Source organism: Emydura macquarii, unplaced genomic scaffold, assembly GCF_026122565.2.
Source record: "Emydura macquarii macquarii isolate MOO-44397 ecotype Brisbane River unplaced genomic scaffold, CSIRO-AGI_Emac_v2 contig_1363, whole genome shotgun sequence".
Classification (NCBI taxonomy): domain Eukaryota; kingdom Metazoa; phylum Chordata; order Testudines; family Chelidae; genus Emydura; species Emydura macquarii.
The window spans coordinates 4,867,902-4,888,361 of NW_027131500.1; the positions used below are offsets into that span (position 1 = coordinate 4,867,902).

General features: G+C 41.4%; 1 long non-coding RNA gene across 1 annotated transcript; it reads right to left on the reverse strand.

Moving 5' to 3' along the window:
- Positions 1-1,155: 1,155 nt before the first annotated feature.
- Positions 1,156-18,106, reverse strand: LOC137155574 (uncharacterized). Its single transcript, XR_010920539.1, has 3 exons — positions 17,973-18,106; positions 6,947-7,057; positions 1,156-1,724 (listed from the first exon to the last, which is right to left on the reverse strand). It is a non-coding gene; the product is annotated as an uncharacterized lncRNA (long non-coding RNA).
- Between the last annotated feature and the right edge of the window lie 2,354 nt (positions 18,107-20,460).

Below are 20,460 nucleotides of genomic sequence, written 5' to 3' on the forward strand. Positions count from 1 at the left end.
CATCTCCTAAACCACATAAATATAAAATGCAAAGGACTGGAAGCATAATTAAGAGACAATTATCTTAGATTCAGTTACAAAGGAGGAACATTCTTTGTATATGTTGTTCATACACCTCCCTGGAGGTGGGGCTGGTTTATTTTTGTTTTGAACATTTGTGATACTGGCATAAATAGCACACTGGAAAAGGGAATGGAAATTTACTACCTGAGATTGTAGTATTGCTGAATTGTATTTTATCCCTCTGTAGCAGAAATAAAAAAAAAATAAAAAAAATCTAAAGTGGTGCTTTCTGAGTTTAGGATTAAGAAAGGAAGCCATTTCCTGAGGTAAAATGAGAACATAAGAAAAACAGCTTTTTAAACAGGAAAATAGCACATGTTGGCACTCCTCCTCTTGAGTCAATGCACCTGTATGGTGTAAAGGCAAGAGAGGCTCTTATAGATCGTGTCTCCCTGAGGAGATGTAAATCTGAGATCCTGATTATTCAGTCATAAAATCCTCTGAAACTTTCAAAAGGATTGGGGTTATAGCCCTACTGCCATGGCCTGTTTCCAGATTGAAAAGTTGCATTCCGTCAGCCAATGTTCAACCTCTTATTATGTTTTTCAACTAGGTTCATTATCACGTTATCTGAACCCTTCTGGAAGTATGTTTCCCCATGCTGCTTCATTTGGCTACCTTATTCTTTTTGTACTTCTCACCCTATTAAGGTCCAATGCAAAATGTGCTCAGCTATAGTGAAATTCTGATTTCACAGCAGCAAGGGGTTAATTCCAAACAGAACTGCTTGTAAAAATTTGTTGCACTGACAATTATTTAAATCAATATATATTGCACTTTGGATACACATAAGTGCTAAATTGAGACACTTCCCTGTGATGAGCAGCAGAAGCATGGATGGAAGCCAAGTGTACATTATGTGGAAGTATTTTTTCTTAACAACCTATTTAAACATATGACTGTATATGAGAGAGATATGAGCAGTTCAATATAGCTGCAATCTGAAAATCTGAATTGATCCAAATACATGCATGGTGGAAACTGTGGGAAGTAAACTATGCTTTTTCACTCCTCTCCATTATGTCACTCTTTATCCCACTGTTCCTCTGAAACACCTCCATGTCTCTGTCCCACCAATTTCTCTTGGAATCACCTAAATTCCCCCTCCACACACACACCCCCTAAGGTGTTTTTCATTTTTTAGGGGAGAAGGAAAGATGGTACCTTGATAAAATGAGAGCATTCTCATACTCGAGTGTGGATTAAAAAAGGCAGTTAACACCTTAAACAACTTCATGAAATGAAGACTGAGAAGAAGGAAGATAAAAAGAAGATAGGGAAAGACAGAAAGGAAAGGAAGAGAAAAGGGGAAAAAAAAAAGGGAGGAGGGAGAAAATACTGCTAGCTTATGTGATATGGACTTACAATAAAATAGAGTAGAGGGACTTTTATGGCACATACATGTTGCAGCATTTTTCAGGACTGAGAGAAAAAGAACAGGTTGTATCTTCTGAAGAAAACCAATTATTTCCTTCTTTCATGCAAAGTCATGGAGAAGTAGGACTGAGTGTTGAAGGCAATGGAGCTGACGAGGAGGAGATCCAGAGGAATTAACAGGAAAGATGAAGCATTGCAAGCAGCCGTCTCTAGGAAGAAGCCCAGGGACCATGAATACTGTAGTTTCAGTCAACAGTAGCATTCAGGCTTCAGTAGCTGGAACCCTGAATCAGGGGAAGATGTCAACAAGTACGTCAGCTGCACAGAGGGAACCTTGGCTCCTTAACCCAAACAGCAAATATTCCCATTTCCCTGCTTTCATTCCTCAGCAAATGTGGGTCAGAAATGTAGCTCCAAAATAACTGAGCTGGACATGGGGGTTGTTTTAGAGATTTGGTCATTTCATTATTTACAAGTCACAGTCTGTTCATTGCAAAATTTCCCCAATATCTGATTGCCCAAATATTAAGCCTACTATCCCAGGGTAGGGGGAACTTGTGCCATTAAGCCTTTAAATCCATGTGTATTTAATGTCCATAGGAACATCTTCACTTCCTTCTGTAAATCAACTATGTCCTCAGTCAAATCCTTCCCCTAAAATCAATCTCCACAAAATTAATTTTCACCCTTGCTCAGTTAAGTTATGGCTGTACAATTACCTGTGCCTCTAACACACCAACCAATTCTATTCCCCCAACTAATTCTCCCTGTCTGCACTCTGTTGCTCTCAAGCTTCCAGATCCTCATCTCTACTTAGGCCCTTTGCTACTCACTCCCTTTTCATCCTATGGAATATGTAGCAGCTGCAGGCACTGAACCTTTTCTCCCCCTTACACATTCAATAAAAGAGCAACAATACTTGATTTGCTCAGTTTCCTGCCTCCCTCCCCCACTGCACAGGAGGAGTAATGACTATCTGGGTACAATGTCCCTCCTGCCCTTCATTTCAGCGGGTGATGGGGGAGTTTGATTGGATTAGCAAGGAAACGAGAACCACTTGGGTTCTAAGAGGGGAGGGAGTGCCAGGCATGGCTGCTCTGGGACCTTTCCCTCTTCTACCCCTCCCTAGAATGCATAGAGACCCTGCCTGAGGGAGGCAGCAAGGGAGGAGGAGGAGATTGTCTTTTTCTCTGTGCTGCCATTGGATAGGCCAGTATGTTTGGGGGAAACGAGGTAATGGGGAAAGGAAGAAAGATTTGATTGTGCCTTGCACTACATCCCTTTCTTTATGCAAATCTCTCTATGCATGCAGCAGGGATTTTATGGTGGTTTCTGACCTACCTTCCATACCCTATAAAGAAAGAATAGTTTCAATAGTGTTTCAAATATGCTGAGCGTCTGACTGATCACCAGTTTTTGGGATCAGGGAGACAAGGTTCTCGTGTTTTTTGCTTTTCTTGCAGCATCGTGGTGACGTAATTATAGGTTAATTACAAGTAAAGACAGGATTTAATGGTTATAAATGTATAAATGAGTGTGTAATTTTGTCACCATCTGTGGCCGGTGTCCAGTGCAGATAAGAGGCTCAAAGGAACCAGCTCCCAGTGGTAACATGAGACATGGGAATATCTTGTGGACCCTTTTAGACTTAAAATTGTATAGACTGAAGTACCCTTAATATATATATCCTCATTTCCCTCCAAGGGGAGGAGGTAAGAGGATTCAAAGCTGGGTGTAATGACTGGGACATAGGCACTCTGACCTAGTGGTCAGAGCAGGCGTCAGCTAACAGGTCAGTGCCCAAGACAGGCCAGAGGGCAAACTGGGAGTCAAATGTCAAAAGGCAGGCTCAGTCAGGTTACCCGAGTCAGACAGGAGGCAAAGATAATTCAAGGGAAGCAGTACAAATCAGGGGAAACCAATTGAACAGACAATTTCCTGTTCCTGTGTTTGGAGAAGCTGGGAATCAGACCCCAGCACTGAAGTCCTCTCAGAATTCAGCTTCTATTCTGCCCACAGTTAGCTGGTTGCTGTGTGGCCTGTCAGAACTTATTAGCTCCCAAATGGTCACATTGTCCAGAGTTTAAGACCTGTGGTAGTGAGCTAAGTCCCAGGACTTAGACTGGGGAGCAACCTTGCATGCTGGTTATTTGGCATGGATGTTGTTTAGTACTGAACTCAAATAAATGCTTGTTTTGGGGGGTGGAAGTATTAGCTGAAGTTAAAAAGTTAATAAAGTCTGCTATTTTAAGAGCCATCCCAGTGCCTGTGTTTCATATTCCTATATTTCCTGGCCAATTTGTATTGGAATAATTTTGCCTTCTTCTGAAGGACCTTTCCAGTTTCTGCCTCTGGCTTTTGCAGGTTTTGCAGCCTGTGTAAGCCACCCCCAATAAGGAGGCATATAAATAGTTTCATTTCCAGCAGTTTGCAGATTTTGCAAAGTTTATTCTTGTAAATTGCTTGATGGCCAGTACAAATTGGGTTTTTTGGGGTTTTTTTTTTTTTTTTTTTTTTTTGGATTTGTCTTGACTTGGACAAAGATTAAGTGCATTTTACATTGAGTGAACATGGAATAGCAACATTCTAGATAGTCAGTTTGAAAGCAAATCTACCAGAGAACATGGGAGATATATGGTTATAGGCAATTTGAATGCATTTTTAAAGACTGTCTCTGCCGATGAAGTGATAATTAGATTATTTATATTAATAATCAAAAGTTCTGATGCTTATTGTTTTCTGAACATTACCCAGATTTTGCAAATTTACTAAGAAAGATTAGAAAGGCATGAGAGTTTCAAGCAGTTCTTTGACTTCTCACTTTAGTTAGAAAAAGGAAGTCCAGCAACACACAAAAGAAAAAGTTACTGAAAAGAAATGTAACAGAACTTTTTCACATCTCATAATAAATACTGTTAGGTCATTTGAAATTTTAGGGAGTGTCCAAATCAGTTTGTATTTAAATAAAACTGGACAAATTGGTTCAGATTAAAGTCACTGCCTTTTATAGTTTTTTTTTTTTTCCATTATGAAAGTTTAGTTAGTTATATTTTCATTTTTGAAGAAAATGTACATTTGTAATATTTTTGTGTAGGAGGCTGATGGTATAATTGAAAAGTCTGATGGGGAAAGTACGATGAAAAAAATGATGGGAGCTTGTCTACACAAACTTTTAGTTCTTGAAAAGCTGGGGGTGTGAATCTACTCCACGCTAAGTCTGACATACACTAACTATCCATGTTGACCCTGCTGACATATTAACAGTTTGTTAGTGAGCTTTGATCTAGTCTTGTTTCAAAGAGGACAGACCAACAAAGTGTCTTTCAGGTATAGAGGTGAAGACAAAATCCAACACAACACTTTCATGAAATGGCTTTTCATGGTATAGCAATGTTTGAGATACAGACTTGATATCAAGTTCAGTGAGTACAGATAGTAAAATACAGAGTAGTTGGGGCTTGTCTACATTTAGAACACTGCATCAGTGCAGCTGTACCACTTCAGAGACAATGCTACCCATACTGATGGGAGAGCTTCTCCTGTCAGTGTAGGAACTCCACCTCTCCAAGAGGTGGTAGTTAGGTTGATGGGAGAATTCTCCAATCAACTTAGAGCTGTCTATAGGGAGGTTTGGTCAGTTTAACTGAAGTCCTCAGGGGAGTGGATTCTTCATACTGCTGAGCAACATAGTTACATTGACCTAATTTCATAGTGTAGACCACGCCTCACTGAATTAAAAAAAACTTTGAAGTTTAAATTAAAACAAGAATGTGTTTAATTAAAGTTGTTCTTCAGAAGGATAAATAGAGAACATGAGAACTGATAGTAACTATAGTGTTAATTTAACTTCCAGAGAAAACTAAATATACCTAACTCTTGGCTTCCCTAACATAACTATTTTGAATAATCAAAGGGACTATAATCACAAGCAAAACTAGCCTAGTTTATGAATAACACATTAAAAAGATTCAACTCTTCAAACTGCTTTGGATTTTAAAAACTGTGAAGATTGTGTTTAGCTAGATATATTAAAATGTTTTGCATACTTTACATGTAGATACTATATTAAACTGAACAGAAAATACTTCAGATCCCAGCTGCTTTCAAAAATGAATAAAGTAACATCACAGCTAATATAAATTAGCATGCTTTTTTCAGTCTAAGGACTCCAAGTTTGAATTTGAATCTTATCTTGAGTAAAAATATGGCTTACATGATTTAAATGGAGAGCTAATAAGAAAAAAAGCTCTTCCTATAATACATACACTAAACCAGACAAGCAGCAATAATAATTGTTTGATGGAAATTTTTTGTTCTACCACAATAAACAAAAAAGAAACAGTTCAGTATTGTCATTTATCTTATTTAGTTTTAGCTTGCTACAATGGATATCATAAAGAGTATTTACAAGTGCTGGTGGGTGTTTAAGAAGCAATTTAAAATGGCATACATGCAGCTTTCTAGCTGGAGCATGGATGAACTTCAAAGCCTGCAGGGTTGAGCAAACAGACTGTATAGAAATCTAAATGACTGCTTGAACACTGGGTTTTTGGAGCTGTAAATTCAGGTGCTTACTTCTAGAATTTATCTTGTTCTGCATTCAATGATGCACAAAGGCTGAGAACAGCATAAGAAAGGGCTCTGTTATGCAGTTTCTTTGTTAGGTGCCTTCCAATGTCATCATAAAGTGACATTTTGTCATTTAGGATGAATTAAATATAGAACTTCATAGAATGGTTCAAATTGGATATGGCTGCTATTGGCACTTGGAGATAAGATAAGTATAACACCCAAACTAAGTTTCTTATTTAATTTTATTTTATTTTAATTGTCTGTTACTCTGAAAATGACAGGGCTATTTTAGCATTTTGTAAATTTCATTTACTCATTCAGCCTTATAAAAATATATTTGAGAGATTCTGGTAGCTTTTTGTCCTGGCTGGGAACAGGACATCACATTACTTGTTCAGTTTCATTTTTTTAAGTATTTTAAAAAATATTTCTCATCCATTTTTTATAAGTCATGCATCTTAGACAGTGATTAGACAGAAGATTTCTTTGTGCATTTGTAAGTAGCACATTTAAAATTAGAGATTTTTATAAAAGTGCAGTAATTATGAGAAAAAACACAATTGATGTAAAGACTTCATGAGAAACCACAAAAAAAGTTCACCCGGGGGGGGGGGGGGGGAGAGGCGGAGATTAAAAAAACAAAAACAAAACACATGCTCAGCATGGAACAGGAATCATCCCACTTTTGCAAATAAAGTCTGTAGTCTGGATCAATTTCAGGGCCAGAATCCTGCACTAATAAGATGCAAAGTGGATGCCTCAAAACTCTAGATCTGGACCACAATTAATATTCAAAAAACTATATGCAAGATAAGTCAGCTTATTTTTAAGAGCTAAAATTAATTTTAAAATACACTTCTAAAGCATCATATAAAATTATCCAACATTATGATCCAAATGACTGTATAATTTTTATTTAACACTTGTTACATACATTTGTATTGTGGTAGCATCCAAAAGTCCCAGCCAGGACTGAAGCTTGTTGGGCTAAGTGCTGTATACACAGGAAGACATAGTTCCAGATCCAAAGAGCTTAACATTTCACCTGCAATAAAACACAAGAGAAAGGAAGGATGGGTAAGGAGGGTGAGAGTAACTAACACATTCAAATAGACTAGCTTAGGGGCACACCTTGATGAAACCAATTTCCATTATTTCCCCCCCTTTTTCTGAACAAATAATATTGGCAACATCTGAATACCACAACACTCGTTAGCTGGCCAGTTTCTTGAAGACATCAGAACAGAAATGGGCACTAAAAAGAGCATATGTAGTAGGAGAAGGTAGTGAATTTGTGAATCAGTGTGTAAGATACACAGGAAAGAATGCGTGAAGAAGCAGATAAATGTGTATTCAAGGATGACATTTGTAGAGCAGAAGGCAAACCATTCCAGTAGTTTTCCATGGCCACCAACAGCCAGAAGGCTGATTTTCACCACTGGAATGATACACAACAGCCCCACCCACTCAGGGTAATAGCCTCTTGCTCAATCTACACAATTTTCTTCAACTGGTATTTTAAGATTTTTTGTCATGTGTAAAAAAGCATTTTAGTTACTTTGTATTTTCAAATAAAACACAATTACGTTAATGTTAATAGATACATACAGAGCCACAGAAAGAGGGAGAATATATAGCTAATTTGGCACTTATACTTTGTATCTTTCTGTCTTCCCTTCAATGTCCATATTTTTCAAAACCCACATTTATTATAAATTTAAATGCACTCTATATGGTGCAGAAAAATCAATAGATAAAGCTTCATTCCCCTACATTTCAAAGCACCATTTATTTTTGAATAATTTGAAAGAGCTCATGTAACTTGTAGAATCCACTACCCTTGCCTCGTCCCTTGCACTGATCACAAGGTCACAGGAACCCTTTTTTTTAACCTTACTTCATCTTAGCAAATCTACAGCCCTTTTCTCAGTCCCCTTTCACTTAAACTCCACTTCAAACTGTAACTGAATATAAAATATTTGGCTTGTACTTATCTTATTTGTGCATGAATCCCCAAGAAACTAGTGCAGGTATAAATTTAGTGGTTCAGCTGAAGAGGGGGAAAAGAATCCAAGAGAATTGGCTGTATTTTAAAGAAACTTTATTGAGGGCGCAGGAACAAACCATCCCGATGTGCAGAAAGAATAGCAAATATGGTAGGCGCTCAGCTTGGCTTAAAGAAGTCTTTGGTGAGCTTAAATGTGAAAAAGAAGCTTACAAGAAGTGGAAGCTTGGTCAGATGACTAAGGAGGATTATAAAAATACTGCTCGAACATGCAGGAATGAAATCAGGAAGACCAAAGTGCAACTGGAGTTGCACCTAGCAAGGGACGTGAAGGGGAACAAGAAAGATTTCTACAGGTATGTTACCAACAAGAGGAAGATTAGGGAAAGCGTGAGCCCCTTACAGAATGGGGGAGGCAACTTAGTGGCAGAGGATGTGGAAAAAGCTGAGGTACTCAATGCCTTTTTGCCTCTGTCTTCAGACAAGGTCAGCTCCCAGACTATTGCACTGGGCAGCACAGAATGGGGAGGAGATGAACATCCCTCAGTGCTGAAGGAACAGGTCCAGGACTATTTAGAAAGACTGGACATACACAAGTCCATGGGGCCAGATGCAATGCATCCAATGCTGAGGGAGTTAGCTGATGTGATTTCAGAGCCATTGGCTATTATCTTTGAAAGCTCGTGGCAATTGGGGGGAGGCCCCTGATGATTGAAAAAAAGGCAAATATAGTGCCCATCTTCAAGAAAGGGAAGAAAGAGAATCCAGGGAATTAGACCTGTCAGCCTCACCTCAATCCCTGAAAAAATCATGGAGCAGGTCCTCAAGGAATCCATTTTAAGGTACTTGGAAGAGAGGAAGGTGATCAGGAACAGTCAACATGGATTCACCAAGGGAAAGTCATGCCTGACCAACCTGATTGCCTTCTATGAAGAGGTGACTGGCTCTGTGGATGTGGGGAAAGTGGTGGATGTGATATACCTTGACTTTAGCAAAGCTTTTGATATAATCGCCCACAGTATTCTTATCAGCAAGTTATAGTATAGGTTGGATGAATGAACTATAAAATGGACAGAGAGCTGGCTAGATCATCGGACTCAACTTGTAGTGATCAATGGCTCGATGTTTAGCTGGCAGCCGGTCGCAAGAGGAGTGCCCCAGGGGCCGGTCCTGGGGCTGGTTTTGTTCAACATCTTCATCAATGATCTGGAGGATGGGGTAGATTGCACCCTCAGCAAGTTTGCAGATGACACTAAGCTGGGGGGAGTGGTAGATACGCTGGAGGGTAAGGATAGGATACAGAGGGACCTAGACAAATTGGAGGAGTGGGCCAAAAGAAATCTGATGAGGTTCAACAAGGACAAGTGAAGAGTCCTGCAAATAGGATGGAAGAATTCCATGCACAGCTACAGACTGGGGACCGATGGGCTAGACAGCAGTTCTGCAGAAAAGGATCTGGGGGTTATAGTGGATAAGAAGCCGGATGAGAGTCAGCAGTGTGCCCTGGTTGCCAAGAAGGCTAATAGCATATTGGGCTGTATTAGTAGGAGCATTGCTAGCAGATCAAGGAAAGTGATTATTCCCCTCTATTCAGCATAGGTAAGGCTGCATTTGGAGTATTGTGTGCAGTTTTGGGCCCCCCATTACAAAAAGAATGTGGACAAGTTGGAGAGAGTCCAGCAGAGGGCAAAAAAAAATGAGCACAATAATTATGAGGAGAGGCTGAGGGAACTAGGTTTGTTTAATCTGCAAAAGAGAAGAATGAGGGGGGAATTGATAGCAGCCTTTAACTACCTGAAAGGGGGTTGCAGGGCGGATGGGGCTACGCTGTTCTCGGTGGTGACAGATGACAGAACAAGGAGCAATGGTCTCAAGTTGCAGTGTGGGAGGTCTAGGTTGGATATTAGGAAAAAGTTTTTCACTAGGAGGGTAGTGAAGCATTGGAATGAGTTACCTAGGGAGGTGGTGGAATCTCGATCTTTAGAGATTTTTAAGATGTGGCTTGACAAAGCCCTGGCTAGGATGATTTATCTAAATTTAGTCCTGCTTTGAGCAGGGGGTTGGACTAGGTGACCTCCTGAGGTCCCTTCCAACTCTAATATTCTATGATTATATGAGTGTAGGAGGGACATCCCCTATTATGCAAGCTATAAGAATAGCTGAAACTCTTTTCTCAATTTTTATGAATTGTATGAAGTTCTCAGGAGTAATTGCTTCTGGTTGCAGAGAACTAGTAAATTAATTGTGAAGCTAAAATGCCCGTGCTCCCTACCCATCCTTAGAGCAATGGGTAGGCACATGGAACCTTCCACATGCATCCCAAACCAGCAAATCATTTAAACAGATGCTTAAAGTTAAATAGGTCCTTAAGTGCTTTGTTGGATCAGGCCTTAACGAGTTCAGCAATACATCTGTTGTGTATTTGCAACCCTTGATCTTCAACTATCCATAAAGCAAAGGTATCAAAGCCATGCTTCTCCAGACTAACTCATTCTCCTGGCACAGGGAGCCTTTCAAAGGCATGGAGCTCTGCTCTGCTATCCCTGCCTAAATCAGTTGCACATCTTAGAGGTTCCTGTTCAACATGAAGTTTGCATGTCTCTCACTTTTGTAATGACTCTTCCTCACCTATCCCAGTTGTATGGGCACCAAGGATATGTCTACACAACACACTGAGCCCTGACTCAGATTCAAGCCCATGTCCCCCTTATGTCCACACCAAAAAAAAAAAAAAATCTTACTCAGGCCTGTGTACCTTGCTATGAGAATGGGTCCGACCCAGAGTACTGCTGTGACACAGGTCAAAGTCCAGGTATTCTGCAGTGTGCATGCAGCTCAAGTCTGGATCATCAGCCTCCGGTCTGCAGTCTGTCAGTACTATCCCACAATTCCCTGAGGCTGTTTCACAGCCATTCTATCCTGTAATTTACCACTCATTTCCTAGGAACAAGAAGCAACCTCCTGGTTCAAATGCAGCTGCTCAGTGTTTCATTTCCCTATGGACTACTCAGCTGGAAATACACATGCAGGTTAAATGTATTAGCTATGACCAGCACCATAAGAAGAAGTCCAGCATCAAGTATGCTGCTTGCTGGCCAGAGGAACACAGCCAAATTCTAGTTGACTTCTGGTGCAAGACAAGGAAGACATTTGATTTCAGTAAGAATACAGGAAATAACTGTCTACAAAGCTAAAGTGGCTTTCGAGATCAACCAGACAGTTGAATAATGCAGAGTGAATCAAGCAGCTGAAGACAGACTACTGCAAAGAGAGATTCTAATACCTCCTAAGAACTTCCAATCTTCTTGCCTCTTTTGCAAGGAATGTGACCATGTACTGGGAATTGTAGCATTGAGCCCACAGTGGTGCATTACAACCTGCTGAGCAGGGATGACACCCTTATAATGACTGCACTGATCCCACCCCTTAGTAATAGGCACCACCAGAGGACAGGCAGCTGCCAGATGAAGGCTAAGAAAGGACCATGGTGCTGAGGCCAATACCCAAATAGGCCATTGCTGGATAGTGATGAAAAGCCAGTGTTTTACAGAAAAGGAACATTAACTGTTGGTTATGTTCTGGGGCAAGTAAAGCTTATTAGGGATGCCACTAACTGATGAGCCTTTTTAATTTGAAGATGTGCTGATCAGTCACTAGGTGCCTATGTATCTCCTTGGCATAGACAGATTGATGTTCTGTTCTAGGCCAGTTGAAGGCCAGCATTCTTTTATTCCAGGACCTCCAGAATATCAATGTTCTCCAGAACCTGTCCTGCCTAGAAGGATTGCAAAACCTTAGCCAGTGACTAGACCAACTGAGGAGTCCTTGGTCCACCCTGGAAAAAAATAAAGGTGAAGTAGAAATAATTTCAACTGAATTTTATATATGCACATCTTGCCCTGTTATGTGATGCTTTCAGTTCTTCCCCACAGGGCATTGGAAGTGGGGAGTGTTTTGTATCTGAATAAAATACAACCCACTGATAAAAAATATCTTGTGACTGTAAAGGGGTCTATGCTTCCCCCTTGCTTCTCCAGGCTTCTTCTCTGACAAACCACATACAGATGCAGTTTTATGCTCCCACTAGAGCTCTTTATTTACAGGCTTTCTTCCCACAACTGACTATTTACAGATACAATCTCTGGCCTGGGGCCACACAGTCTCAGACACCAGGTCAGGTCAGGTCAGCCCAGCTATCTCCAACTTTCAGGCTGACCTCAGCCCCCTTCCACCTACTGCTCCTACTTCCTTCCTTCAGTGAACCTCTGGTCCACCTCCTGAGCTCCATCCTGCAAGCTTTTACAGGGCCTATCTAATGAGCTTCACAGCTGCTCCTCATTAGCCCAGTCCCTGCAGGCTCACTCAGCTGGTTCCATTCCCCATCTAATTAGGGCTCTAGTGGCAGGGGAGTGGCTTAACCCTGAGTGCTCTGCCAGTACCCTGTCACATTGACCTTGAATTAAAGCAGCCGCTTTCACAGAGTAGGGAATGTAATATTTTATCATGGTCAGACAATAAAGGTGCTTTTTCATTTTTCCTTTCGAGGCCCTTCCACCTCTGCAGGGTAAACACATGGCACAGGGCCTGGGGTAGCAGATTCATCGACTGGGGGAAGGAGAAAGAAAAGTTCAAAATGAGTTGATGGGAAAGATTCTAGATAAAAATGAATCTGATTTCCAGAAGGATCAGATTGAATATCAGAGGAATGAGGATGCAAGAAGGATGGAAAAGGAGTGAGGCTGCACAGCACAAGGAGATACTAGCAGAGAAAGATTCACTGAGCATGACCTTAGATTGAAGGAGCAAGACAAAGAGCAGCATACCATCTTCAGCTCTTGTTCTTTCCCATGCCCTAAATGCCTTCCATGGTATCTTGTCCAAAGGTTGTGTAGTCTGCAGGACAATTCGGATATTAGCTGGACTATGTCACTGGCAAAGAACAGTAGCACATGGAATTAACAACTGTACAGCCTGTATTTATCCACTCCAGTTAAGTGCAGCCCACATGTTTAACCCAGCTGAAAGGCCAAGGAAAACTGAAGGACAGGGGACACTCAAATAGTTGGCTATCTAATTTGATAACATACACTTTCCACTGTTTTGATATCCAGTTTAGTTATTGTGTTGTATGTTTTGATTGTAGCTGGTCTGCTTTGCTGGTTCTTAAACTGGTATACAAAGGTATAAAATAAATTGTTGAATTTCAACACAAGGTTACAATAGCAAGTTTTATTATATGTAGTGATAAGTGGCACAAGCATCACATGCCCATTCTCAATACATTTCATAAATAAAAAATTACTCACAGTAATCTATAAACAGTGAGTTCAAGTTCAGGGCCAGTATTTATACTACACATAACACTTCTCCCTACATTTCAGGAAGGCATATACATAATTCAGAATAACACATTTAAAAAATATTCCACAACTGTCCCACCAGCATAAACAGTGGAACTTCAAATACCATTTCATTTTCCCTCATGCATGGGAGTGGTAAACCCAATGATGCACAAAAAAAGTCTGATTTCCACTGTTCATGTGGATCCTGCACCAGTCATGACAAGTGCACTGTCTGTTTGTGTATATTGGTTCAGGAATCCAGCAGCATCTTGAGTCCATTCCTGGTGAAAATGTTCCCCCTTCTCCTGGCAGATATCGTGCAGGACACAGGAGGCCACAATAATGTGGACCGCATTGACAAAGCTGGCATCCAAATGGTTTTGAAGACGACACCAACACAATTTGTACATGCCACTATCATCCTACAACTACTGCATGCATAGTTGAATGTTCTTTTGACTCATCCTCTGATATCAGGATATGGCTTCATAAGCCATAGCAACAGCAGGTAAATTGGGTCCTCTAGAGTAACAGTAGGGCAGTGACCCATTTCTAACAATGTCATTGGGTGGGACTAGTGTCCCAGCTTGTCTGTGAAGGTAAAGTCCAGATCTCTGGAACATCCTGGTATCATGTACCCTGCCAGTGTATCCCATATTAGTGTCCATGAATCTGCCCCTGTGGTTGACCAGGGCCTGCATAATGATGGAGTAGTACTGTTTGAGTTTAGGTACCCAGGTGTCTTTGTAGAGGGCAAATTATAGGCATGTGAATCCCAGCAGTGGCCCATTCTCTCAGCCAGCAATTATTTCAGGAACATCTGTATTGTCTGTGACCAAAAGTACCCCTGTATTCACACTACAAATGATTGGAATAATCTTTGTTCAAAATATGCATTGTGAGGTATCATTTGAAACTTGCTAGTCAAATATCATGATGAAATGTATGTAGGAACTTTGTGTACAAAGTTATGAAGGCCCCCAGTATGATGTTTTTAGCATACTTTCAACGCTACACAGCAATGCCCAGACAGAAGTTGTTAAATGTGTTTGCTTCTATTTACATAGAATTAGTAAACAGTCCTCAAGACAGCAGGGTGAGGAAGTGGCAGGAAAAAGCAAAATTTGCATCTCTCACACAGGTGGGAAGAAAGAATATGGAGCCTTCACCACCAGACTGCATGTCACCTTCTTTACCTTTCAAAGCAAAGTTTATTTGAAGAGGAATCTTCAGAAGAAGCCACTTGGATTGTAAAAGAAAGGGGCAGAGAACCACAAGTTCTCTTTTGTCTGTCTTTCACCTACAACAGACAAGGCACCAGCACTGTTGGACCTCTAGAAGAGATCTTGACCCAGGAAAGGGTCAGTCACCATCTTGCTAGCAGATTGTGGGTGGAAAACTCCATCTTGAACAAAATATTAAACCAAAACTTGCTAGATTAAGTTTTAGACTTTTAGATGTGTTTTCACTTTTATTTGCCTGCAACCATTTCTAACTTTGTCTCCTATACTTGAATACAATTAAAATTCATAGTTAAACATGTTTTTTTTAATCTAAACCAACCCAGGGCTGTGTTTAAACTGAACTGTCTGGTAACTCCAGTTAAAGTAGGAAACTGTTGAATATTGACCCTTTACTGTGGCAAAGGACCTCTAATAGCTGAACTGTACAAAAAAGTATTGCAGAGTGCAGAAAACTCTTTTTGGGAATGTTCAGGACTGGGTGTGTGTTAGGGCCATCCTGCAAGTAACCCAGGCTCACGGAAAGTCAGAAGATGACTGGAGTGTTGCTGACAGGCTGCTGGACCAGGCGTGCAGCTAGACACACATACTCAAGATGTGACTTGCATACTGTTAGGCTGTTTGTGAATAATCCAAGTTGGAAGTCAGAACAGGAAAGACTTGAGGCACCCAAAGTTGCAGGGCAAGTGGTGACAACTCTTTACTGGTCTGGATTGCCCACCCAGAATGTGACAGTTCCTATTACCTTCAGATATGTTGCAGTCCTGATTACTTCAAAAACCTTTGCTACACAAAACTGATTTGCCAACTCCAAACTGGTTAGCCTTGGACCTGTAGCAATCTGGGATGCCAGCATCCTTATGGCTACAGCAACCTGCTTCTGGACTGGCATGGCATCCCTCATGTGGTCAATGTTGCTGACGGGCTAGGGCAAGTTGATCAAACCTCCAGGAATGTGTGCTTTTTCACTCAGAAGTTCTGGACCTACTTCTGGCCATCAAAGTTTCACATCACAATATGATTCTACCAGTCTGTGTTTGTAGCCCTGCTCCAGAGGAGTCAGTCTGCATAGGGGGAATCTGCAGTTCAGGAAAAAGGCATGAGCACATCAGCTGAGGCACAGTAGTACCCCCTGTGAGAGGTGCCTTTGACAAAAAACTGCCTCCAAAATGTCTACCGGTATCTTAGAGATGCTCTACCTGATTCCCAAAACAGGACTGAAAGTGAGATGAAGTTTCCACCAGACTGGGATGCATGTTGATGATGGCTTTGGCTACTGGGAATATGCAGATACAAGATGACTTGGCTGGATGTGTTAGTGGTCTAAAACCACTCAAAAAAAATTCTGGTCAACTTCCATGGGATGAATAGACAAGAACTTCCACAACCTACATATGACAGGAATGCTCACATCTCATCAACACCTTCCATTGGTTGGGTGTGAACCTGCACACACACTCTCCTCCCAGTGGTCTCTGGGCTGTTAACCTCATCAGTCCTCCAGCCAAATCACACAATCAATATGCATGAACAAACCTCTTCTGGGGTGAAAAGTCCAACAGGGCCTGTCCCTATGCCCTTGTTCAAGTTTTTAGCCGTCTCTGGGTTCAGTCCTCAGCCCCTTCTGGGCTAGCTTTAAGTCCATGCCTGCCATGGTATAGAACAATGCCCCCAGGGCTTTCCCGCTGGAGACTCCTTGCTTATCAGTTCTTATTGCCCTAGTTCAGTCCCCATCTGGGGTGAGAGTAACAAAGCTCAACAAATGATTGAGCGTCTGAAGGGTCTTCAGCCCCATTTTTAAGTCTTTACATTCAAACCCTGTGCATAGGCTTCTAAACAAAAAATGTATCCCTTTCTCAGGGTTTTGGCCACTTCAGCAGTGGGTGACCAGCCCACTACTCCATTTCCCAACCCAGGGACTCCACAAATAGCAGCCATATGCTGCTTTCTTTAGTAGTTGCTGCTCTTGCATCCCCTGGACTTCTTCCCACTTTGTCCCATCACCTTCACCCATTACCATAGGATTATGATCCTTGAGTTCTCTGTCTATTCCCTGCTTGAGCAGGGTCTCTCCCAGGCCTCCTCACCTGAAGAGTTTCACAACCTTCCAATCCATCCTCACCCTTCTGGTCCCATCCAGCAACTGACCTGCTCCACCCTCCAGCTCCTTTTATCTGAGCCTGCTGTTCTCTGATTGGCTATTTCCCTGAAGCCTTTCTACGCTGGCATAGACAACCACCTTCTTTGCTCTTTTCCTGGGGCATAGTGTGGTAGGACCATGAGGCCTCCGCCTGGGGGCCTCAAAGGGCCTGGTACATCCCATCACCCCACTATGAATCAAACCCCAGGGTGGCTACTGCTGGCAAGGGTGCTGGGAACCCATGGATATGATAATATATGACTACAGAAGCTGAAGTTTTGATTCGGGTCGGTGTGTTGCAGCATGATTGTGCTAGCAAAGTTGAAAGGCCTGGGTTTCAAATGCAGTATGGACACTAAAGCATGGACTTGGAAAGAGTCTGCAGGCACAGGGTCACACAGACCCAGGATTATTACACTATGTAAACATAACCCAAGATAAGCGTATACTTGTAAGGTTGCAGCATATGGTCAAAGTTCCTGTAGGTGTCCCCAATCCATTCTATGTACATCTGCACTGTGGTACCCTCTATGGGACTACCTCTATTCCTACATGTGCATGCCTTTTCCTGTGCATGCATTTTCCACTGATTTATATTGGGTTTGGTTTGTCACACACAGGGATAGATACACATATTTAGATTAATAAGGGGAGATATACACTTAAGTTTAAATAAACAAACAAACAGTGCCCTTAGCAGTTAGTACTTGTAAAATCATACTCACTTCCTGTGATCACCCCCTGGTTCAATTGCATGTGCTTCTACTCTGTTTGTGGTTGGCCTTTGGTTTCTCACACAGTCTGTTAGGTAAATCAATCCTCTTCTGGGGTATAAGTCCCAAGAACCAATCCCCAGTGGCCTTGTTTGAACTGTCAGTCTTCTGGGCGCGCTCTCTCTCTTTCTCTCTCTCTCTCCTCTCTCAAGTTGTCTCTGATCTTCAAGCAATCCTGGCCCTGGTGTGGGGCAGTATCCCCCAGGCTCCCTCCCCTCTTTGCTCTCTGGCCTCAGATCTTCAGCTGTGCCACTAAACAGTTCTGTTCCCCTTCCAGTTCTGCTCAGTATTCAGGCCACTTCATCAGTGGTAGGAAGGACCCAGGCCTGCCCTCTTCTCTGGGTCCCAGCCCAGGGACCCAGTAGATAGCAGCCATCCACCATGTCTCTATCTAAACCATACTGTTGCTCTAATTCCCTGAGTCATTTCCCTGTGGCCCTATATCATCTTCACACTTACCTTAGAACCTTATCTTGATGGAGCCCAACAATCAGTTCATAGTTTTCTCTTGTTCTTCCCAGCCTCTGCCTGCACTGTACAAGGTCCTGCGGCTCCCCCAGCCAACCAGGTACACAATCCACACTCCTTCAGCTCCGGCAAGGAATTGATCTTATGCTCGCCTGCAGCTCTTCTTATATTAGCTTGCTGGGCCCTGATTGGCGGCTCCCTGCAGTCTCTCTGATTGGCTGCTTCCCAGATAGCCACTCTTGGCAGCTTGGAGGACCTCTCTACTGCCCTTTTTTGGGGCCCGCTGTGGCAGGGCCACAATTTCTCTAGCAGGAGGCCTCCAGACCTAGTCCACCCCATCACACTACTCTAACTTGGTTTCAAACATTAATGGGGGTCACTTATCCAGCTTAGTCATTGCCCTATGCAAGCAGCTATTTCAAGATAAAAAGCATGAGCTGAGAAATTCCAAGAGGACTACTATTGCACAACCACTCAAATGGACTGATCCAAAGTCCACCAAAAAAATCCCGCTGACTTGTGTGTGGTTTGGGTCAAGCCCATAGTGTATGTTACTATTTATATCCAAAAATATCCCTTTACACCAAATGCCCTAAAGTTTAGACACTTCAGGAACATAAGCACCAGATATAAAAAACCTTTAAAATAGTTCTGAGGAAAAAAAAGTAAATATTTAAATAAAGCTATAAAGGAGAGAATACTATGTATATTTTTCCTGAAGTTAGGACTTTCTCCATATAGCTAAAAAAAGGTTACAGCTTCCCATCATATTCTAATGAAATATTATATATGTATTGAAAAATCAACAATATATCAATTTTCTTATTACCAGTATCTGATTATATTCAGTATTTTCTGTTTTTTTTTTTTTTCCCCCATTCTTTCTATTTTGTTTTTGCAGTTAATTACTAATGGGATTTTCATGAAAACTGGATATATGTTATCAAAGTGTTCTTGCTATTTATTCTTCACTATAAGTCATATGACTAAATTTAGTCTTAGCTGAATAGGAGCTGGACTGCTTATGGTGGGGTTTGATTTGGCACGATTCTCTACTTTTGACAGCATCTCCATAACAACTCATTGTATTGGACAAACAGAGGATTAAGACTTCAGAAAAGGAAGGGGTGAGGTTACTGCAGATCAATTAGAGGCACCTGGGCCCAATTAAAGGCTACCCCCGGCCTACTAAATCTCCCACCCCGCCTCTGCTAGAGAAGGGGAATAAATTTTAAAAAGAGCTGTTAGAAGGCTTGTGGCTGTAGGAGGAAAGATTTCTCCATTTTAAGAGATAGTGCTTCTCCCTAGCGGGGAAGCAGCAAAGGAAAAACACAGGTACCAGCTGGGGGGGGGGAAGGCTGATACAGCTCTCCCCTCCAAGATGACATCACCACATCTACAGCCCCACCAAAGGGGCCAGAGAAAGGTACTTTCCTGGGGTCTGGGTGTTATAGACTGATCGGCTTATCTGCTACCCTATAGGGTGGAGGGACATTCTACAGGCCCAAACCAAAGCCCATCCCAACCACACTAAGAAAGAGGTGCTAAGGAGAAAAAGCAAAATCCTCATCTAGGGTGGGGCAGATTTACCCCAGGCCTGGCCTGCCAGAGGAGACCGCCATTGTCCCTCAAGACTGAGCGGGGTGCTTTGCATAAAAGATGCACACACAATTTCATCTACATAGAATTTTCTTTTCAAGATGTCCCATGAATCATATGTATCTCAAAAGTTGGGGATTCAGAGCTGGCAAAGTATGACCCTTTGTCATTGACTATTTTTCTGCTGGTCCATAAAATATAAGATGGTTTATGTATCCAGACATTCAATATTTTAATTTTTCAAAGATACAGAATGAGGGATGATCAATCTTAATTAAATGGACTAGTAAAGTATCAATGCAATGGTTAAATTTGCAAGAACCATAGTTTTATATGGTCAAGACTATATAGATTATTTTACTAATTGATAGATTCTCAGTAGCCCTTACATGTTACAGAATGAAAAAATGAGAAGACAAGTTATATAGAGATTGCTAACCTGAGTCTGCGAGTATAAGAAAAGTTTAATATTAGTGTTACTATGATATAACAGGGAATTCCAACTGTTCTTAATTCTAATCTCAAAATGAAACAAGCTAACAACAAATTTAAGGTTAAAAGCAAAAAAAACTGCCTGGAAAATCTGGATGCATTTTTTGTGTCATTGATGGCATTAAACTAAAAGAAGGGCAATTAGCTTGCACTTCAATTAGGTTGCTGTATAGTAATCAGTTTTATCTTGTTTCAAAACATCTTTGTACAAATTAGTGTGATTTTTTTTCCAGCCTTGAAAATAATCAACAAGTCAAAGAAAAAAACACTACCTTATGTCCTCTGGTTCATATCCAGAACTAACACAGTATACTGCTGAGCATGAAAAATTGGATTCATCACACAAGTGCATACAGATGCAAAAGTATCAATAATTTTAGACAGTGCA